Here is a 19,921-nt window from a genome sequence, read left to right as displayed (position 1 = left end):
GTCTGAGAATTCGGAGTTTACCTTCTGTATGAGAATTATATCAGTTAATCTGCATATATACTAGCATCAAGGACACGTTTAAGAATTTTTTGCAGTTAGGATGGAGTTTGAAAATTATATGCGAGTATGACCTATTCTCACATTCACCTTGTTTCAAATGCAGATCCTAATTTAAGTGTTGCTTGGTGGACCTCCAGCAGTTTTTTGTTTAGTTTTTTAGAGTTGTACTGGTCGGCTTAGTGAGAATTAATAAGGCAGTGTGACAATCAGCGAAGTAAACTATTGAGTGGACAAACAGTTTTACTAATGTCTTTATTGATAGCAAAAACATAATTAAAAACCTCAAAAATCTCTAGGTTTTTTTTAATACCATTGATCCAATGCCCCTATTTCTCAATTATAAGGGTATTTTGTCTAGAAGGCTACGTCGAAAACGAGTTTGGCATGAAACAAGTTTGGCCAACCAGTCGGCTCTCGAATTAATTTACCTTTTTTGAGTGGGTTGACTTCTTTCTCTTGGGGTTTCTCGTTGGCTTTCGCTTAGTCTGCATGGAATTAATGCCATAAATACCTTAGTTTATTTTTAGCATCAATGAAACTTATCACTCATCCTAACCACAGAACACTTACCTATATACTCAATACAGTTGTTGTTAGTATCTTTGCGCTCGTGTAAGACATTTAGCAGTAGTTACACTTTAATTTATTATACCCAAAGTGAATAATGACAATTAATGCAGAGCTATAATGAAATATAATTAATGTGTAACATTAGATCTGCTGGTATATTATTAAACAAACTTTCATGAAATCACATATAATTAGACTTAAGTCTGATACCTTTATGTGTTCAGTGTTTCCACCATAACAAAAGTGATTCAGTAAGGCTGATATTTGACCTAATTTTTAACATGCGAGGCTTACTGTATCCCAGTCACTGCTGAGGAATGACACAAGGCTCGATACTCGGCCCGATTATTTTCTCAGTTCAAGGGCGGGCCGCTTATATAACGCGTTTATATAAGACGGAGGTGGACGTCTTCTAAGTTACATAAGAGAGAGACTAGTGACGAGCATGGCCTTGACTTTGACAGGACATTATGCACCTTGAATGCCATTTGTGGATATTTGGAATCCGTAAGCTGCAGATGTGTATGTTTATTTATATACTTCAATTGCCTTTGAAAGAAGGTTCATACAGTTTATATAATTGTTATTTGCCGCGTATCTAAGAGTATACTATATTATTAGGTGTCTTTAAAGGACTGAGGTTAAATACAAATTTGATGAGCAATGCATCCAAATCTGAACCTTTCTCAAGAGTTCTGTTTAAGCTTTTTGGAAATGTATGTGTTATATTTTGTTATCCACTTGTTCTCATATATTCAGTATAATGTTAGGTTAAGTATCGTTTAAACGCTTAAAAACAACTCGTTTGGGTTCTTTAAACTTCTTTGTTTTATATATTGTCCCTCCCTATTTTTACTGATTTCACAACTTAATAAATACTGGGCTCTAAGAATTACAATTAGGAACGTATGGTGCATATGGCTTCTATACGCGCTCGGTAAGAAGTAGTTATACAATTTAAATTATTTAATAGGAGACTGTTGAAAACAACACAAGTTTTTTATCAGATTTTGTGACATTGATGTGTTTTACAGCTGAAAAATCACCATTAGGGTCGCATATTCTACATACTATATGTCCTGATATTTCATAACGGGTTGTAAGTAAGAGCTGAAATGAATTTTTATATGGAACACAATATCATTTTAATGAGTGGAAAGGACCACTTCAAAACTTAGTGGTTAACCTAATGAGTCCATCATTGGCATACAATATGAGAAAGATCAATTCAATAATAGTACCGATATTCGTATTGGCCTTAGAGTTTGGATAAGATCACATTAGCAATTCCACTCCAATGGTTTTAACTAACGGAATAACTTCACATTGCCTGCTTTTGAAGTATGGGTTAATTTATTCCGAGTAAATATATATTTAAAGTTATGTAATAGCTATGCGATAGTTATGTAATATAACACTGTGGGTTACCGGTAATAGCTTGATTCATTACTTAAATTAAACACATTTTTGTACGAATTGCAAATTTTCATAATGCATTACTTTCCGTCTATGATATCATAACCATTTGCCTTAAATTGCCCTTAAGCAGCAAAGGCATATCTTACCCAGTAATTACTTTTGTGAAAGCTTAAATCAAATAACTAGTCAGGAAGGATAAGGTCGTTAGAATGATAATATTGCATTCATATTAAAACCATTCTCCTTATATTTTGTATTTCTTCTTATCATTGTGCAATTATTATCATCAATGTTTTTCTTATTTTTATCCATTTGGTAACAAACCAAAATTAGCAAACAAATCATACATTTTATCGGATATAAAATTCATTGTCTTCTTTGAAAACTCTTCGGGCAATTGGATTTTTTTTTTAATAGTACTAAAGGTTAATAAAACAATACTTTTCCAAATTTTTTATATTTTGTACAAGACCTTTCACCATCAGGCGACTCCACAAAAATTTTAAAAATAAAAAATTTCTAAAGGCCTCGTCCAAAAAATAAACCATTTGGAAAAGTATTGTTTTATTGACATTTAGTACTATTCTACATTGTCTTCTGTTTGAAAATGGTGTTTTTATTATATATGAAAATTTTAATATCAAGGAGAAGCCAACCAAAAAGAACGGTCTGTCATTTAGTATTAAAAATGAACGCATTTAAACAACCTACCTTGAAACCCTATTTTTTACTAAGCAGTTACTCAACAATCGTTAGTAGTATAAACTATTACACTCTAACTAAAAATTAACAGAAGGTTTACAACCCCAATAATTGTAGACTGTATAGAATATACAGCAACATTTTCATAGTGCTGTACGTACAACTGTCCCACTATGATAGATGTTTACTACAAGTAATTTGTTTCGTTTTCACCCAGCATAAATTTTAGCTCCCTGCGTATCGTGTCAGTTTTATGTAATCGAACCACACTAATTACAATACATAGGGATTTCAGTCCTGCTCTACACATCTGGACATATGGTTGGTTTTTACGGGTGCTTTTTAAATTGATTAATTAACTGTATTTCTTTCTTGTATCGCTTCAAAGTTTTACAACCTATTCACTGTACTTACCAATTTAAGTAATATTATAGCTACTCAGTAGAAAATATAGCAGTGCACTCGGTGTGATTGCTCGGTCATTGGCTATTAACAGATTCTCAGATTACTCACTATGTATGTAAGAACTGCTTCCCATTATATGGTGCAGTTATGGCCGAGATAAAATTTAAGACCGATCACAGAATACAGTCTTGTTAAAAATTAAAAAAAACCAACTAAAAAAGACCCGTCCATTTCTTTAAAAAAATATTCATTACATTGATTTGGTCACGGAAGTATTTTTTTTTTTTTTGTGAATATCAAAATGGTTCCCTTCTGAAATATGTAATAATACATGGCTCAGCATTTATACACTGAGCATGTACTTCAAAAAAATAATATTTTTGAGAATTTATACCACGTAACCTGAGTCTCACTACACGATATTTATAATGATTAGGCTTAAGAAAAACAGGAAGTTTTAATTTTTAAATGAACAAAACAAATCCAAGGGCTCGAAATTGATGGAACAAACCTTTTATAGCGTGGTGAATGGCGTTATGATAATTGCCCTTTTTGTACTCTGTACTGTTTGTTCCACAACCCCGTTTCATAATTCTGTAGATGAATGCCACTTTGAATTATAGATTTACGATCGGAGTACATAGATATTCAGACATTCAGTGAGGAATTATTCTATCATGAACTGAATACGAGAGTACAAACACTCTCATTAGAGAAATCTCGATTATTTTAAGTAGTGTAAAGACCATGAGCCATGTAATAGTGTTTCTTATGCACTTCTTGGTTAATTTAATAAAATTTAAAACCACGGTAATTACAAAGTTAATGAAGCAAACTAGACTAGAGTGCATTGAGAATGAACGATAAACCTTTGAGTGGAAATACGTGGGGTTATTTTACACAAAACCTCTCAATAGATGTTTCAACACAAAACGTACACCACAAAAAAAATTGAAGAGAATACATGACAAACTTTGGAGTTCCAATCCATTTATAATGAAGCTCTTGTTATGTAGTAACAACAATTACTAAGGTTGTTTCATCATAACAGGTCTGTTGATAAAAGATAATGCCTGCAATAAAAATCACAGTTTAAATATATATATATATATATGGTACAAATGAAGCAATTTATTCATTTCACTTATTATCTAAAATTTTCACTTAAACTGGTTACTTATAAACTGTACATTTACAGTCACGATGGCTATTTTGTCACTTATAATCTAAACTGTCCACTTAAACCTTAACTGATTACTTAGAAACTGTTCAACTGCAGTCACGAGGGCTACTTTAGGCCACGTTTTTCTTACTTTAAGCAAAAAGAGCACTGTTTCAGCAATATCCTTCAGAATTATCAATTGGTCTTTCATAATATACTATACGAGGAGGAACATTCCTGAATTTGGAAACTTCCTTCACAGTTCTTTGTTTGAAGTTTGTTTTTGACGATGGAAGGATTGTGAAGGAAACAGGATTTTTTCCGGCCATTTGCCATCGTTCAGTGAAACAAAAAATCAGTTTCAAGTGCATGTTTTAGAGTTAGTGAAGTTGACGCACAACATGGTGGTTGTGATTCCTGACTTAAGCGTGCCACAATGCTTTGGTATGATATTTTAATTTTAACCTAGTTTGTAATTATGCATTGGGATAGTTATTTACCTGAAGAAGAGATCAGATTGCAGATCTCGAAACGTAGTGTTACTGATTTGTTTTGTCATTGAACGATGGCAAATGTCCGGAAAATTCCTGTTTCCTTCACAACTTAAGATCGACAACGTAGACAGGATCATATTATTATAAAGCTGGAAACCTGTGATATAGAAGCCTTTTGGATCGTTGATCGGTCATATTTATTACTGATGGGTGTAGTTTGTGCCAATTACTATACAGCGCTACCCCTTTTACCTTTGACATAGATGTTATTTACTAATTCTGTCAGTATCGATTAACATAAAACATATGTTAGCATAATATTCTTCCCATAGTGAATTCAAAATATGACAAGATTTTAATTGTCTTGGCGCAGTTTGAACCGGGAAACTTAAATGATATTCATGTTGGCTTTTACTTTCCCGAAAGTATTGAAAATAGATCCAGTTCATTGAAACGGATTTTAGGAAAAATTGGTGTATAAGAACATACCAAGCATTTATAGAGAATCACGCTATATAAGCATTTAATGTAATGTTTTGCATTATTGGTGTACTATAATACCATCTATCTACTTAATAATATTGCAATTAATGTTTTTTTTTATATAAATACACAATGTACTATGTGTATATTAAGTGGAAAGTCCCTAAACGTGTACAATATATATTGCGTTTGTAACACTTGTTCAGCCAACTACATAAATAAATGCATTTGTAAATGTGGTTGTTCATTGGACATAAATATGACCTTTACAACCACAATAAGTTTCAGGGAATCAACAATACACATAATTATTTTAAAAGTGAATATTGCATGCATAACTGAGCAACTTGTCACTAACGTTCAATTTCGTGGATAATTGACGGTTAGCTCTGAATGACTAATGCGAGTCGTGGACATCAAACACTCTATTATGTTTCATTTAAGTGTCCTTGTGTAGATACTTTTTGTTCAACGACTGGGTGAGCAAGCAACTTTACTGAAAATACGGGTACATGTGCCTCTGTAATCGTCCCGTTTGTTGAGAAGATCATCTGAATATTGCCTTTCCTGGGGTTAAACTATATTCCTATTTATAAATAACTAATTTAACGATACATTTTAATATTAATATATTATTGATAGTGATTAATATATTGTGCTTCTTTTCTCGTTTACGATTTTGTTACACCATACTGCTTTAATTAATCCTCGTTGTTTGTATACCTACCACACCTTCACTGATTCTCTTACAAATGAATTGTTAAGGATACATCAGATTTCGATAATAAGGACCTTATTTTATTATATACTCCTTCTTCTCTTAAGGGCTGCTTGTTGCAAAGAAATGAGAAATGGAGCTCCAGCAGCGTACTCTTCTAGCAGTCCCGCAAAATTAAAGAAAAAAAACCGGAACATTTAACTACCTTGTTCTACCTTTAAGAACCTCAAGTGATGTCAAAAAGACGTCAAGATGGCACAGAAAATGAATACAACAAACGATCCGATGTTTCGTTATTACGTATTTTACGAGAGTCGTTCAATAAGTCCTTAGAAAATCCTACAGATGGCGTCGTAGGATTGAAAAAAATTCGAAGCAACGTTATTGACTAGACACCAGTCAACATTTCCGGTCGGTCTATTGCGTAGTTTCGTTGTTATTGAAGTGAACAACTTTTGTTTGCCCATAATAATGTAGAAATGTGAGTTTCGAGAGGTGATAACACATTCTTATTTCAAAAGCTTAACGCCGAAAGAAATCAAATCTGAGTTGCATGCGGTTCATGGCACATCTGCTCCTTTGTTTGCAACAGTTTAAAATAGAATAAACGACTTTAAACGTGGGTTCATCTACAAACGATACTCATCGATCGGGACAACCATTGGAAATGTTTAAATGATTGAAAAAATCCTGGCAATAGTTTAGAATGATCGACGAATCAGTGGGCGAAATATTTGGTATCGCAGGGATATCACAAGGTGCAGTAACTTCAATTTTGCATGAAATATTGTTAGTCAAAATTATTTCCGCGTGATGGGTGCCGCGTTTGCTAACCGAGGACAATATTAACAATAAGGTTGTTCAAAATGGCTGAAGTTGAAAGCGTTACAACATCCCCAACCAACCGTATCCCCAAATTTTGCCCCCAGTGACTTTTTGTTGTTTTAGAATTTAAAAATCGCTTGGCGGAGAACGCTTCATTTCAAACAAGGCAGTTATTGAGCAAACGAATACTTGTTTTGAAGAACTTCCAAAATCGTATTTTTAGACAGTTTAAAACATTATGAAACAAGATTTGAAAAATTTATAGAGCTTAATGGAGATTATGTTGTGAAATAACAAAAAGATTTTCTATCTTTTTTTGTAAGGACTTATTGAACGACCCTCATACGTAGCCTAAGGAGTAGATTATTTCTTAGAATACCTACTCTGTGAAGATAATTCTTTCGATATGCCCTGTTATTTTTCCAATATCGGAGATTATAAATATATGCTAATAGAGAGATCAGATCTCGCCATATAAGGGAATGAACAAAAACAAGATCATCCATAAGAGGGCACGCTAATCAGCTCTCGGCCGCGCCTCTGAGTTCCGCTTCTTACACGGGGATTAAGTAGGAAACTGTTGTACAAGTATAAACTCGTCTCAAATGCATAAATTTTCCACTTCAGAAACACACTGTCGTTTTACAATTCTATTTAATTGTTATAAATACGATTATCTTCTAATACTGATGGTTCATAATTTATATTCAAAGTAAAGTTTCGTGTGATAACTCTTTAATTAATAAGAAATTAAAACAATTAGAGTTACAGAATCGTATTTTAAACAACCACTAAAGGCTAAGTTTCTAAAGTTAAATGTTTATTCTATTTATAACGAAATTCTAAACTTGAGCGGAGCATCAACTGCTCATCCGTCAACTGACTAGCGTTCCCTCTTAAGCTCGGCAACATAGTCCATATGTTTGTGTGTTCGCTTTTGTGAACCGTTCTGAATGTTAACCACCTGAGTATTGTACAGGACGACTTAAGACTACCTATATTAAATGTTGAGCCCAAAATAAAATCGGCCTTTTTATTTCATACGATCCCTAGTGGTCTAGAATCCAACGACTAGTAACGTTCCAATCCTACCGAGAGATTAAACAACCTGATAACGATCCCAGACAGGTTTGGAGTTAAACACGGTAGTCCAGCTCATTCGAAGCTTGGCTATCAGTGAAATATTGTAGTATATTTTCCTTATACCACAGACGAAGACACTCGTAAGCACACTACGTAACCTGTGACTATGATCTCTGATTCTAAAACCGTAGAGAAAAATTCTAAAACCACTTGACCTTAAATGGTCTCATTCATGCAATTCCATCGTTTATTGCACTTTTTGCTTTAAACTCATCACTATACAGGTTGAGTGCAATGTTTCTGCTTATTTTGGACCAAGCCTCCCTCAAGTGGGCTCTACTATCCTTAAAAGTTTATGAAAAGAAAAAGATTATATACTTCTATGATCTGCACTACTTGTTAATCACACATATTGTTAGAACAGAAATCTACGACGGGAATTGATCCTTTTTTAATATTAGATATTCAAACATATTATAATATTAGATACAACGGCCTATTTTATATTAAATGAATCAGAATAGATTTCTTTCCATTGCAAGCAACATAATACAACCTTGACATTTCTAGATAATTTTATTAATGCCTGTATTTTATAACGAATTCACACTGATTTAAGGTGATTTTCACTTGAAAGTTTATTAATGTTTGTAATCGTAAATAAACATGGACCACCATAATGAAGAAATAAAATGGGTGTCCAAGAGTTTTATTGGTGGGGTAAAGGAAACTCTACAAATGTTTCAAATGAAATAAAATAAACTCTACAGAAGAGAAATAATATTAGAAATACTACACAACAATTTTAGGTAATTCCTTAAGATTTTTAAGTAGGGCTAAATTTTATAAATTATAAAACCATTCAGTTTTATAATTTATTTCATATATTTTTAAGTTACTTCAGCATTTAAATTATTAATTTACTGTCACAAATCAATAGCTACGATTCGACACAACTGAAATTATAAACATGTTCATTAATAATCCTAGAAAAAATGTATTTAAGAAAAATACAATACTTTTAGAAATTCTATTCTAACCCACCAAGAATTCTATTTCCAGTTTGTACTGGTTTTATCTGATGCCGATAGGAAAAAGAATACAACAGTATCATCAGGCATAGGCATCAATAATGAACGCTGCATGAACCGTAAACAGGATCTGACAAAGAGGTGCGGCATGAATATCATAATATGCTTGAGAACCACCTACTGGACTGATGAAGGAAACACTGTTGCTCATTAGCTAGTCCTATCCTTGAATTTGATGGGAATTTTCTGTGAGGAAATTACATCTTCAAACTTAATAACGCTATACGAATTGTAATCAAGTTGTTGTTATATATTACGTTTTGTCTTCCATTTAGTAAACATTTTTTTATCTATGCATATCTTAATCAAATACGGTTAACAAAAACCAGTTACAATTTTGGATCTGTAGTGGTTACTGGCCATATGTAACCGGATATGAAGTCGGGATATGTTTTATAAACTATATTCTGTGAACCCTTCTCATGATTAGAACCTGAGAAATCACTTAAGTAATGAGAATAATAAGATTGATTGCTGAAAAATATAATTGACTATGACACCATTCCTTGGAATTTTAGAACACGATACCCGTCATAGAGAACATTCTTTGGTACCGATATTAAAATGTTTTACATTGCCAATTCTGCACAAACCAAATATGGTAGACGAGTTACTGCAACAGTTGAATTGTTGGACAGCTGGAGAGTAATAACTTGTATTCAGGTATTGTTGCAGTAGTGATGTCAACCTTCGATTTTCAATAAATTAAAAGCGTTTTAACCCTTTGAATGCCACAAGGCAAAAAATTTAGTACAAAAGAAATGCACTAGCAACTATATTGCAAGTCATATGCGAAAAATGCCAGGGAATAATAAGAAGTATTACCGGGCTTCCGGAAAAAGAATATATTTTTATTATTTTTCATACTATTTTTATGAAACAGGTATCAAAATATTTGTAAAAAGTTGTATTACAATAAAATGTTACAAAACAAATGAAACAACATAAAATAATATTAGTTTTTGGCATGTCAAAACCAAAAAATGTATAAAGCAATTTTTATTTTTTAGTTTTTATTTTTTTTTGACAAATTAATAAGAAACAATTTTACTATGGGAAGAATTTTTTTAATATTCTTTATAACATTGTTAATGTGAAAAAAATAATGGTTAACTTTTTTATATAATTACTATAGTTACATAACAATGCTTGAAATTATGTACATAATGAAAAAATCATTTTTCAGTACCGGTAACACAACACTAAAACAAAAATAATTAATGCATTACTTACATTTATCCTTTGGTTCTAAAGTATATCTAATATATGGTCTTCATATTTTCCCAAAAAATATGTACACACACACACATGCGCGCGCACACACACACGCGCGCGCGCGCGCGCGCGCGCACGCACGTACGCACGGGAGATATCAATTTAACAAAATCATTTTAGAGAACCTAACCTCAAAACGATGTAAACACAACCATGTAACCGAACGTATTATTTTAGATATTACGCATACTATACGTAGCGAGTTGTTTACGCGCCAACGATGTTACGCGCCCGGTTAATCACCGCCCGCTGTTGTTGCTTCTATTATTCTGTGTTTTTTTATCTTCACTAATATAAAGTACTATGTGAACTATTATTTATCTATTGCAGGATAGTTAACAAATAAAACAATATTGGTTGTGAAAAGAATTCATGAAAAATAAAGCGTTAAAAATTACGATAACAGACGGCGACGACGGATCGTCGCCTGGCACTTTTCGCACAGTAAGTCGGCGACGATAGATCGTCGCCGTGGCACTTTTCGCAAGGGTTTTTGGCGACGATGTATCGTCGCCGTGGCACGCAAAGGGTTAATTGACATTTTATCTTTAAAATCTTGTTTCCCAACCTAAAATGGTTTGTACTGTACATGTTTTGTAACTATTTATTTGACTGAAAAAACATCTTTACATTTTTTTACGAAGAACGTTTATTTTATAAACAGATATTGTATTTTCTGTTTTATTTTTCTTATGTGTTGTAATAATTAAAAATTAATTTTTAAACCTTCTGTTTGTTTATTATTGGCCTATTTTACATCATTCTATTCAGAATTACATAAGCTATAAGTTTTGGTTATAAATATTGCATGTTTATTATCCATTTAATGAAATTAATGTACTTCAAATCCAAACAAAGCATGTTTTTCGAGACAGAATTTTACATATTTTGTTTGATATCTCAGAAGTGCGTGGTCTTACAGGTCTGGGACGTATTTTATTATATTTTTCAGTTCATATTTCATAAAATTCAGTAAATTTAACGAGTATATTTAAGCTATAAAAACATCAGTATCGCTTTATTTCCGTCCTTTCCTAGACAATCGGGCGAAATATATCGGTAGACTTAACTTGCTAACAAAGCGTTTCCGGACGCGTGTTTATATGAACATTTAAATTATTTTGATGAGAGGAAACCACCTGAAAAGTTTGTCGGCTTACTCGTGGAACATTCTGTACATGTCCCAAAAGACAGCGATAATATTAAAAGGGGCGATAGTCCATCTAATGAGTAACCTAATAACAAAACATGACCCTAGTAAATGTAGCTTAGTTTTTGAGGTATTGATTCTTTTTTGGAATAAAAAAAACAGATACTTTAGATGTATATTTCATGCACTCCTGCTACACAATTTGGACTTTTGTTATTTAAATTAATGCCATAATGTCAGGAAATCCGGCTCAGCCCAAAAACAGGTGAACGCCATCACCGTTACCTCATTGAATTAAAGATCATTCCGACGTTAAGGTACTTAAGATAATCAATCTTCTGATACAATGATTTGTGCTTTGAAAAAACATATCAATGACGTGGGGATTAAAAAATAGTATAATAATACTATTTGCCACTTTTAAAATTTTATTCTAAAATCAACACTTACAATATGTTATTCAAGTGCTAAGAAGTAATGTTGGGATCAAAGACGAAAGAGTGCTACTCTATCAGGTGGTTTAGCCTAAAACTGACCTTATAACAAATGTTCAAACTGTCATCTACCAGTTCGTATACAGGATTAGCACCTTCTTAAAAAGGATCGTTTGACTCTTCGTGCACTTCCGGAAGCATTACATTCTTGAGTAGCGAGGTGAATACGCTATCGCAGTTCATCAATATTTGGTACGGATGCAACGAATATTGTTTCTTTTAAATAACCCCAGTAGTAAAAATCCAGCGGATTTAAGTCAGGGGACCTGTGAGGCCACAGAATGGGGCCTTGTTGGCCGATCCACCTGCTCGGGTAGTCACATTCAAGAAGTCACGCACTGGCCTTCGCGTAATAAGCTGGACATATATCATAATGAAACCACATCTTTTGCCGTGTTGCCAAAGGCACATTGTCCTAAAGATTTTGAAACTCATTTTACAGAAAATGCAAGATAATTTGGCCGTAATTCCCATCCACGAATCTATTTTGAATTGATGCTGAGCCTGATCTTACATCAAGTGAGGATTTTCAGTTGCCCAGTATTGTAGATTTTGCATGTTTACAAAATATTCTTAAACGTACTTTCATCTGACAATAAGAGTATATTTAAAAACCTTAGATTTTCTCTATTTTTTCTAACATTCTTCGACAGAAATAATCCCTTGCGGCATTATCACATGGTAGTAAATTCTACACACATTGAACATGATATGGATGGTACTGTTGCCTTCGCAATATCCTGTGGGCTGTTGATCTTGATACCCCCGTTCTGGCAACGATGGTTCTTACTGAGACATTTTGATTATCCTTCTACAATTTGGATTAGACTTCTTCGACAACATTTTCATCGAATTCTATACGAGGTTTTTCTGTTATATGTCGATCACAAGGTATTCTGGCTTCCAAGAAGGCCTGATGAATATTTATGAAAACGCGATAACCAGGGAATCGCACTGCATTTTGATACTTTTGCCGATGGCTGATAGCAGCCGCATTGCGATTGCCTCGGCGTTCACCAAAAATGGAATGCATGTTTGCATATTCACTAGGCACAGTTTATTAACTGTACCAAGCTAATAAATATTGATTAGGAAGGACAAGTGTAGACACAAATTAACAATGAACAACCTCATGACCGAGTGAAATGGTCAGACCTATTAATACTTATAGATAAGCAATAGATAACGCACAGGTTCAGACCAGAATTCCTCAGATCGTTATTTGGGACATAATATTCATTCACTTTTCTAGTCAACAATCAATAACTGCTGTTTAAAAATCAACAGCTGTTTATAATGCAATAAAGAATTCGAAGAGAATACAATATATCAAATTACTTATCATAAATGATATTAATAAAATGAGTTACTTTAGTAATAATAAAAAAGTAAACAAGTTTTTAAATACTCGTGAACATGTCAGTGTAGTGACGAATGTGTCTTGAAAGCACAAATCATTGAATCAGAAGATTGATTATCTTAAGTACCTTAAAATCTAAATGACTTTAAGTTCAATAATACAATGGTGATGACATTCATCCGTTTTATGTTAAACGAGATTTCCTGACATCATGACTTTAATTTGTAATAACAAAAGTCCAAGTTGTGTAGCAGGAGTGCATGAAATATACATCTAAAGTATCCGTTTCTGTGGTTTCCAAAAATGTGTCAATATCTCGAAAACTAAGTTAATTTTACTAGAGTCATGTTTTGTTATTTGGGTTATTCATTAGCTGACCTATCACCACTTGTAATATTATCGTTGACTTTTAGGGCACCCTGTATATTTCAATATTCAGGGTGTTTCAAAATTACGTTAAAATCAAGGGAAGTCGGATGGCCAATATCTGCCCATGTTAATGTTTAAGGAATTATTTATTAAGTTAAATTAAATAAAAAAAAGTCCCTATAAGCACATGTCCTAAAATGCTTAGTTTTCGATTTTTATGTCTGTTTGTGTTTTTTACATAGAAACACATAACTCAAAAGTTTCTTCAGCTACAGGATTGTAACTTATCATAACTATTTTCATATTTTAGACGCAACATTTGGGAAATATTAATCAACTATCTTTACTAGTTTCAGAATGGCAGTCGTTTAAAACTTTTGATGCTAAATCTCATGAAATTTGATGTGTCAAAAGTTTTATCTATTATCAAGCTATTTTCTATTTTCCTTATAATTTCACAGTATCTTCTATGGTTTTCATGAAATTTAGTATCCAAAGTTTTAAATGGCAGTCATTTTGAAAATTGTAAAGATATTTTATTGATCTTTTCCAAAGTGTTGCGTCTAAAACACAAATAGTCAAGCAAAGTTTTAATCCTGTAGCTTAAACAACTTTCTAGTTTTGATTGTGTACGTAAAAAACACAAAAAAGACATACAGTACAAATAATTTTAAGACAAGCGTTTATAGGAGCTTTTTATTTGATTTAACATGATTAATCATTTCCTTTCATTTTTTAACCTAATTTTTAAACACCCTGTATATAAGCCAAGAATATATTCCATCAAGCCATCCATGATCACTTACTAATAGGTTTTTACTACAATAATACCTCTTTATCAACATGTCCACTACACCTTGCTGGCTAGAATCTGAGTCAAGATTGTAAATGAGGTTGGAATCTCTTCCTCAAAACTGTGGTATTAGAAGATAATTTTATGTCAACCGTACTCCCACCGCCACCACGATTATCCAATGTCATCACCTGAAGTAACCCTGCTGACTGGAATGCTGTCCTCTTTTTATTCACATAAGGTATGAATCGTTTATTCCAGCGGTGTACATTATACGTGCCACTCGCCATTGCTATGGCGCATCTGCGTCACAACTGAGTCACATTTTCAGGGTTTATGTTACTAAAAGTGAACAGGGTTTTTGTTCACTAATTTTTTTTGTTTCCTGGTCGTCTTCCGCCACGTTGAAACGGTATGCAATTTAAACTTTATTTTTATCCTCTGACCCACTATTGCACACAGTACATCGTTAATTACTCGATCATTCTAAAAAAAATATCACGATCCTTAGAGTACATTAGTTTTTAAAATGGTACATATCTGGTAATTTTCATAAAAATAATAACTAACGTTTATCTATTTTTTAAAGTTATTTGCGTTTTGGAATATTCGGACATTTTACCAACTTTAATCGACTAAACAAGAAAAACATTTTTAAACCCTTAGAGGGCTGTAACTTTTCTTATTTTAAGATGGATATTTATAGGAATACAAGTTTTATATTTGGCACGAGGATCGATTGAACCAGTTAATTATCCAACCATACATTACATTTTTGCCTGTAGACCAGATCCTCTTATGAGCCTTATTCCGCTCGTCCCCATAGGCCACTGGCTGTGCGAGGATCTCATTAAACAGAATAAGGAGGAGAGTCAAGGTCAATGGTACGGATAAAAAGTGCTTCGGCCACAGACAGTATTTGAACCTGCGCGATCTCTACCTCAAGTATAACTTCCGACGCTTCAAACCGTGTACCATCAGCTCTATCTCCACATGCTTTGTGGAGATTGTGAAAGCATATTATATCCTAACAAAGATCATCTTGCGGTAGAACTATTCCGCTCCGGTTTTGATTCTGAAACAGTGCTAAAATTATTCTTAGATTCTTTCACATAGTCTACCAACATCCTAAACCCACAACTATTAGTTGATAACATCACAAAATATCCTGGTTTCTACATACACAGAGCTTTTGTGTCCACCGTACTTAGCAATAACGCAATCCAAGAATGGACAATAAATATGCCTTTATCAGCTTACGACGTAAGCTTTGTAGCATTGTCTAGTTCAAATCCACCTGTCTAGTCATATGTCTTAAAATATATACAATGTTTCGTCCTCTATACGGAATAAAAATGAGACGCCCAAATAGTATATATTCATTTTATTTGTAACGAGTCCAGTACTACTAACACTGCAAGTCATGTTCACAGTACTTTCCTGTAATGATATGAAAGGCAATTAACTACAGCGGATAAAATGTTTTAGTAACTAAAGTGATTGACTTATAACATCAATAACGCAACTTTGACTTATAAATTGTATCGAACCTGGCTGGCCTCTCTGGTGGAGTGATTGGTGAAGATTATTCACAAGTCTCTTGTATAGATAAAGTATCCGACGTAACGCCAATGAGTCTGAGGTTGTTTATACGTTCAGATACAAGCTTGTAAACACTTATTAACAGATTATTGAGGTCACTAGCTGATTATTTATATCTTCAGCTCTGCGTTTTCAATACAATTATTTGCCCAATTAACATTGTATAAATGAATTTTTTACGTTGTTTTCAAGGTCTTTACTTGTGCTTTTTTATATAATACTCCATCTATGGATTGTCACCAAATCCAAAATAGAAATGTTGTAATCTTTCCTATAAGCAATTACAAATAAATAATTTTAACAGTTATTTTGGTGCCCAAAACACGACGGACTTTACAATAATGTATTTAATAATTCGTAGGATACCCGTAATTAATATTTGTCATTTATCTTAATAGTTTTAGAAATCAGCAATCCTATGTACAACACAATGTCTACCACGCTTGAGACATTAATGGAAGCCAAATAAGATAGTTTTACAAAACAAGGAGTTTTATGCTACTTTGGAATTGCTTACCCAGTATATTTTTCTTTACTCCAACGCTCAGACATTTTACAGCTCAACAAAGGCAAAACCTGTTTTGGGAGTCTCTCCTTTTTCTTCTTTGTAAAAGACAGTCCTCGCTCCGGTCCAGAAACCAACCTGCGACTATTGGCTGTGTGAGCTTTCAGACTGCTTTTTTACTTGAGACACGCCCTATTAAGGACTCGCCAGGACCTTCTTAAAATCGTGACGTTATTTGTCTGTCTGCCCGTCTGTTTGAAAACTCTTGAGATACCGGTTTTAGAGACTTGAAACTTGGTACATAGGTCCCTCTTGATCCAAGAAGAATCGTATTGATTTTGGGACGAAAATTTCAAAGAGCGGCAAAGTTAGTTTAGGAGTCACTAATGCAGGAAAACTTTACTACCAGACGGTTAAACACTTCTTACGTCTTGTCTACTACAACTATTGTATGGAAAGTCATATGAGATGGCATTATGCCATTGCTATTGTATAAGCACTTATATGTAAGTGTGTTTTTCTTGCTCGAGAATATACGTTATTTTTAATAATACAACTATTTCGTAATGTTATGTTTATTTATATTTTAGTCATTAATAAACCTATTATTATTTCAAATATAATGATGGAAATGTTTCTTGTCTTGTCTACAATTATATAATTATCCTGTTTTGCGAATTAATTATGTTTATTTCGAATGTCACTTGTGATTGTGGTCTAATTGTTTTCTTTATAGTTGAGAAACGATGATGATATAGTATATAAGCGTATTAACAATCTGCAGAGTTTTAGAGAGTGCTATTTACTCAATTTTGGGTGTGTACAGGTGAAGAAACAAAAACAAATTTGTCAGAAAACTGATTTAATTCACTAATTTAACGAAAAACTGCGTAACCTTTGTATGACACTTAATGATTTTAAAAAATTATAGAATCAAGATTTATTTACACATATTCCGTGACAAAATGCCACATGTGTATTATTTTAATGATTTTATTTCAAAGCGGTAAATCTCTATGATCGCCTGTCTGAGAAAAAAGTATTTCAAAACAGACTCTAGGCCTTGGTCATTACCGGTCGGAATAGACCGGTCTCGTCTTCATCTAAAGATAGTAAGGTACAAAAATTCACTTTTCAAATACTGGATAGTAGGTTGACTGATCTGTAATAATAGTTCAGTCGTTTTCTTACACAAAATCAAGATTAAACCGTAGTTTAAGAGAATTTGTATACAATTTGGTATTAGTTGATAAGAGTGGAACATTTAATTTAAATTGCTGTAGCATTTTAATTTTAATGATAAATTTAATTTTCATTCAACAAACACAGTCTTCTTACGAATATCAAATTGTATTGTTTTTAATAAACGTATAAATAGAAATATAATCTTGAGACCTTCCGAAATCAGTATTTCATGCCGCTTACAGGCTATGCATGTATATAATGTCGGTCACGATTTAAATTGCATTTCATCAATAATTCAATATTTAATTTTCCATAAAAAACAAATTTTACAGCTTTAGAATAAAATTATTAAAAAGGTATTGCATGACCCGTGCGGCATTTTATAACGATATGTGTATAATAATCATGAAATCTCAATTGCTTCAAGCGGTTTTAGAACATTTTTATTTCTTAATAATTTTATATGTTCCGTTTTACATGTTTGCATTTATGTAAATTTTTAAAAGTCCAGGTTTACAGAAACAACACCTAACAAAAACACACACAAACACATGGTTACAAAATAAATTATTTTATTTTGGAAATCCTAAACTAGATATCTCAAATAAAAACCAATATACAATTTTTGCATCTGGGCGAAACACCCCGTTACAAAAAATTACATACCGCTGCAAAAAATCATGCAAATAGCAAATAAAGCAAAGTGAAAAAGATATGTCATTTGTCTGTGGAATCGTCACGTGAATAAATTCAAATTAAATATGCTTTGTCCTGAAAGTCAAATCATAGAAAGACTCTGAGTTTTGTAGCCTCTTCAAGAGAATTTTGTGCTAGTGCTTTCTGCATTGCAATCTTCAAAGTTAACATAATTCTTACTTGTGCATAACAAAAAATATTGTAATTTATTCTACATATTTTGATTATTTAATATTGCAATCCAAGGTGAATCATAAATTCTTGATTGCATTGGTTTGGCTCAATCGTTGAATTTGATTGACTTTTTCGGTTCGTGCCATAAAACCTTTATTAGCTAATAAGATACCAGTTTCTTACGTAATTATGTAGGCCATTTGCCAATTATGCTGAATCTTCTTTCTTAGTGAGTAACTTATAATAAATATTAACAGAAAATGAATAATTTCTTACGAGTTATTTATTAAGCGTTTAAAATGTTTCCTATATGAGTATTTTATTCAAAATATGACATGGATTTTTACAAAAAAATACGAATATTAAACATGAAATTTTCAGAACTTGTAAAAAATATTGTTGAAATATTTGAACTTTTGGTTAAGCACGTGTTTAAATCAAACATTATTTGGTTGATTCCAAACCTGATGGATGTTGTTATATATAGAATAATATTGTGCACTATTAGCTGTGGCCACAGGTGAAATACTTTCCACAGATGTATCTCTATATAATGAATGGTATGAAAGAAACGTCTCAACGTTAGTGATTTTGGTGCTAACATTCGAGGCACCTGAATTTATCTATGTAGAGTTGTAAAAGCGAATATAGTAACAGCTGTCTCACCAATTTAATTAATTGCACATTTAAACGAGGACATATTTCGTAGTATGGTTCAATATTAAAAGATTATGCAGTTTATGTCGTGCATTTGTTTTATTTGGTTCTTATTTAGACTGGAAAAAATTGTTTGTTATTGTGAACTTATACTACTAAGGTTTTAAAAATATTTGAACAACTTTTCTAAACTTTCCCAAAAAAAATTTCAAACTTTTAATGGAATTCGATAACAAAACAACAATTTGGATGTTTATACATATTTACAGTAATATTCTACAAAAAAAGTCTTTACTAAGTTCTTCTTCGTTCATTGTATCATCCAGTTTTGGGTAAATATTATTATAACATATTTTAAAAAGTGAACTCCCTTAGTTTTTTTTTAAATTATTCTAACCTAAGTCCTAAAATTAAAATAAAGGTACACAGGGATTAAAACTACCTTCAAATACAAATCCTAAATAACGCTGATGTACACTGCTTTTGTTTAATGTACACAGATAATCATATTATGAACTGAACCAGATCTTAGAACTGTATATAATTTTAATTTGTGCATTTTTCAGGTTTCAAAAGTATATCAATGATATGAAATGGTCCAGTCAGTTTAAAATCTAGATCTTGTGTTAAACGTGTGAAAAACTTATAA

General features: G+C 32.5%; 1 protein-coding gene across 2 annotated transcripts in view; it reads right to left on the bottom strand.

The window, feature by feature from the left end:
• Window positions 1–19,921, bottom strand: part of LOC124368951 (alkylglycerol monooxygenase-like) — a 101,451-nt gene that overhangs the window by 80,718 nt on the left and 812 nt on the right. The window lies entirely within an intron of this gene.

The sequence above is a fragment of the Homalodisca vitripennis genome, chromosome X (assembly GCF_021130785.1).
Source record: "Homalodisca vitripennis isolate AUS2020 chromosome X, UT_GWSS_2.1, whole genome shotgun sequence".
Lineage (NCBI taxonomy): Eukaryota > Metazoa > Arthropoda > Insecta > Hemiptera > Cicadellidae > Homalodisca > Homalodisca vitripennis.
Note: the sequence above shows the minus strand (reverse complement) of the source record. Positions and strands in the feature narration are given on the sequence as shown.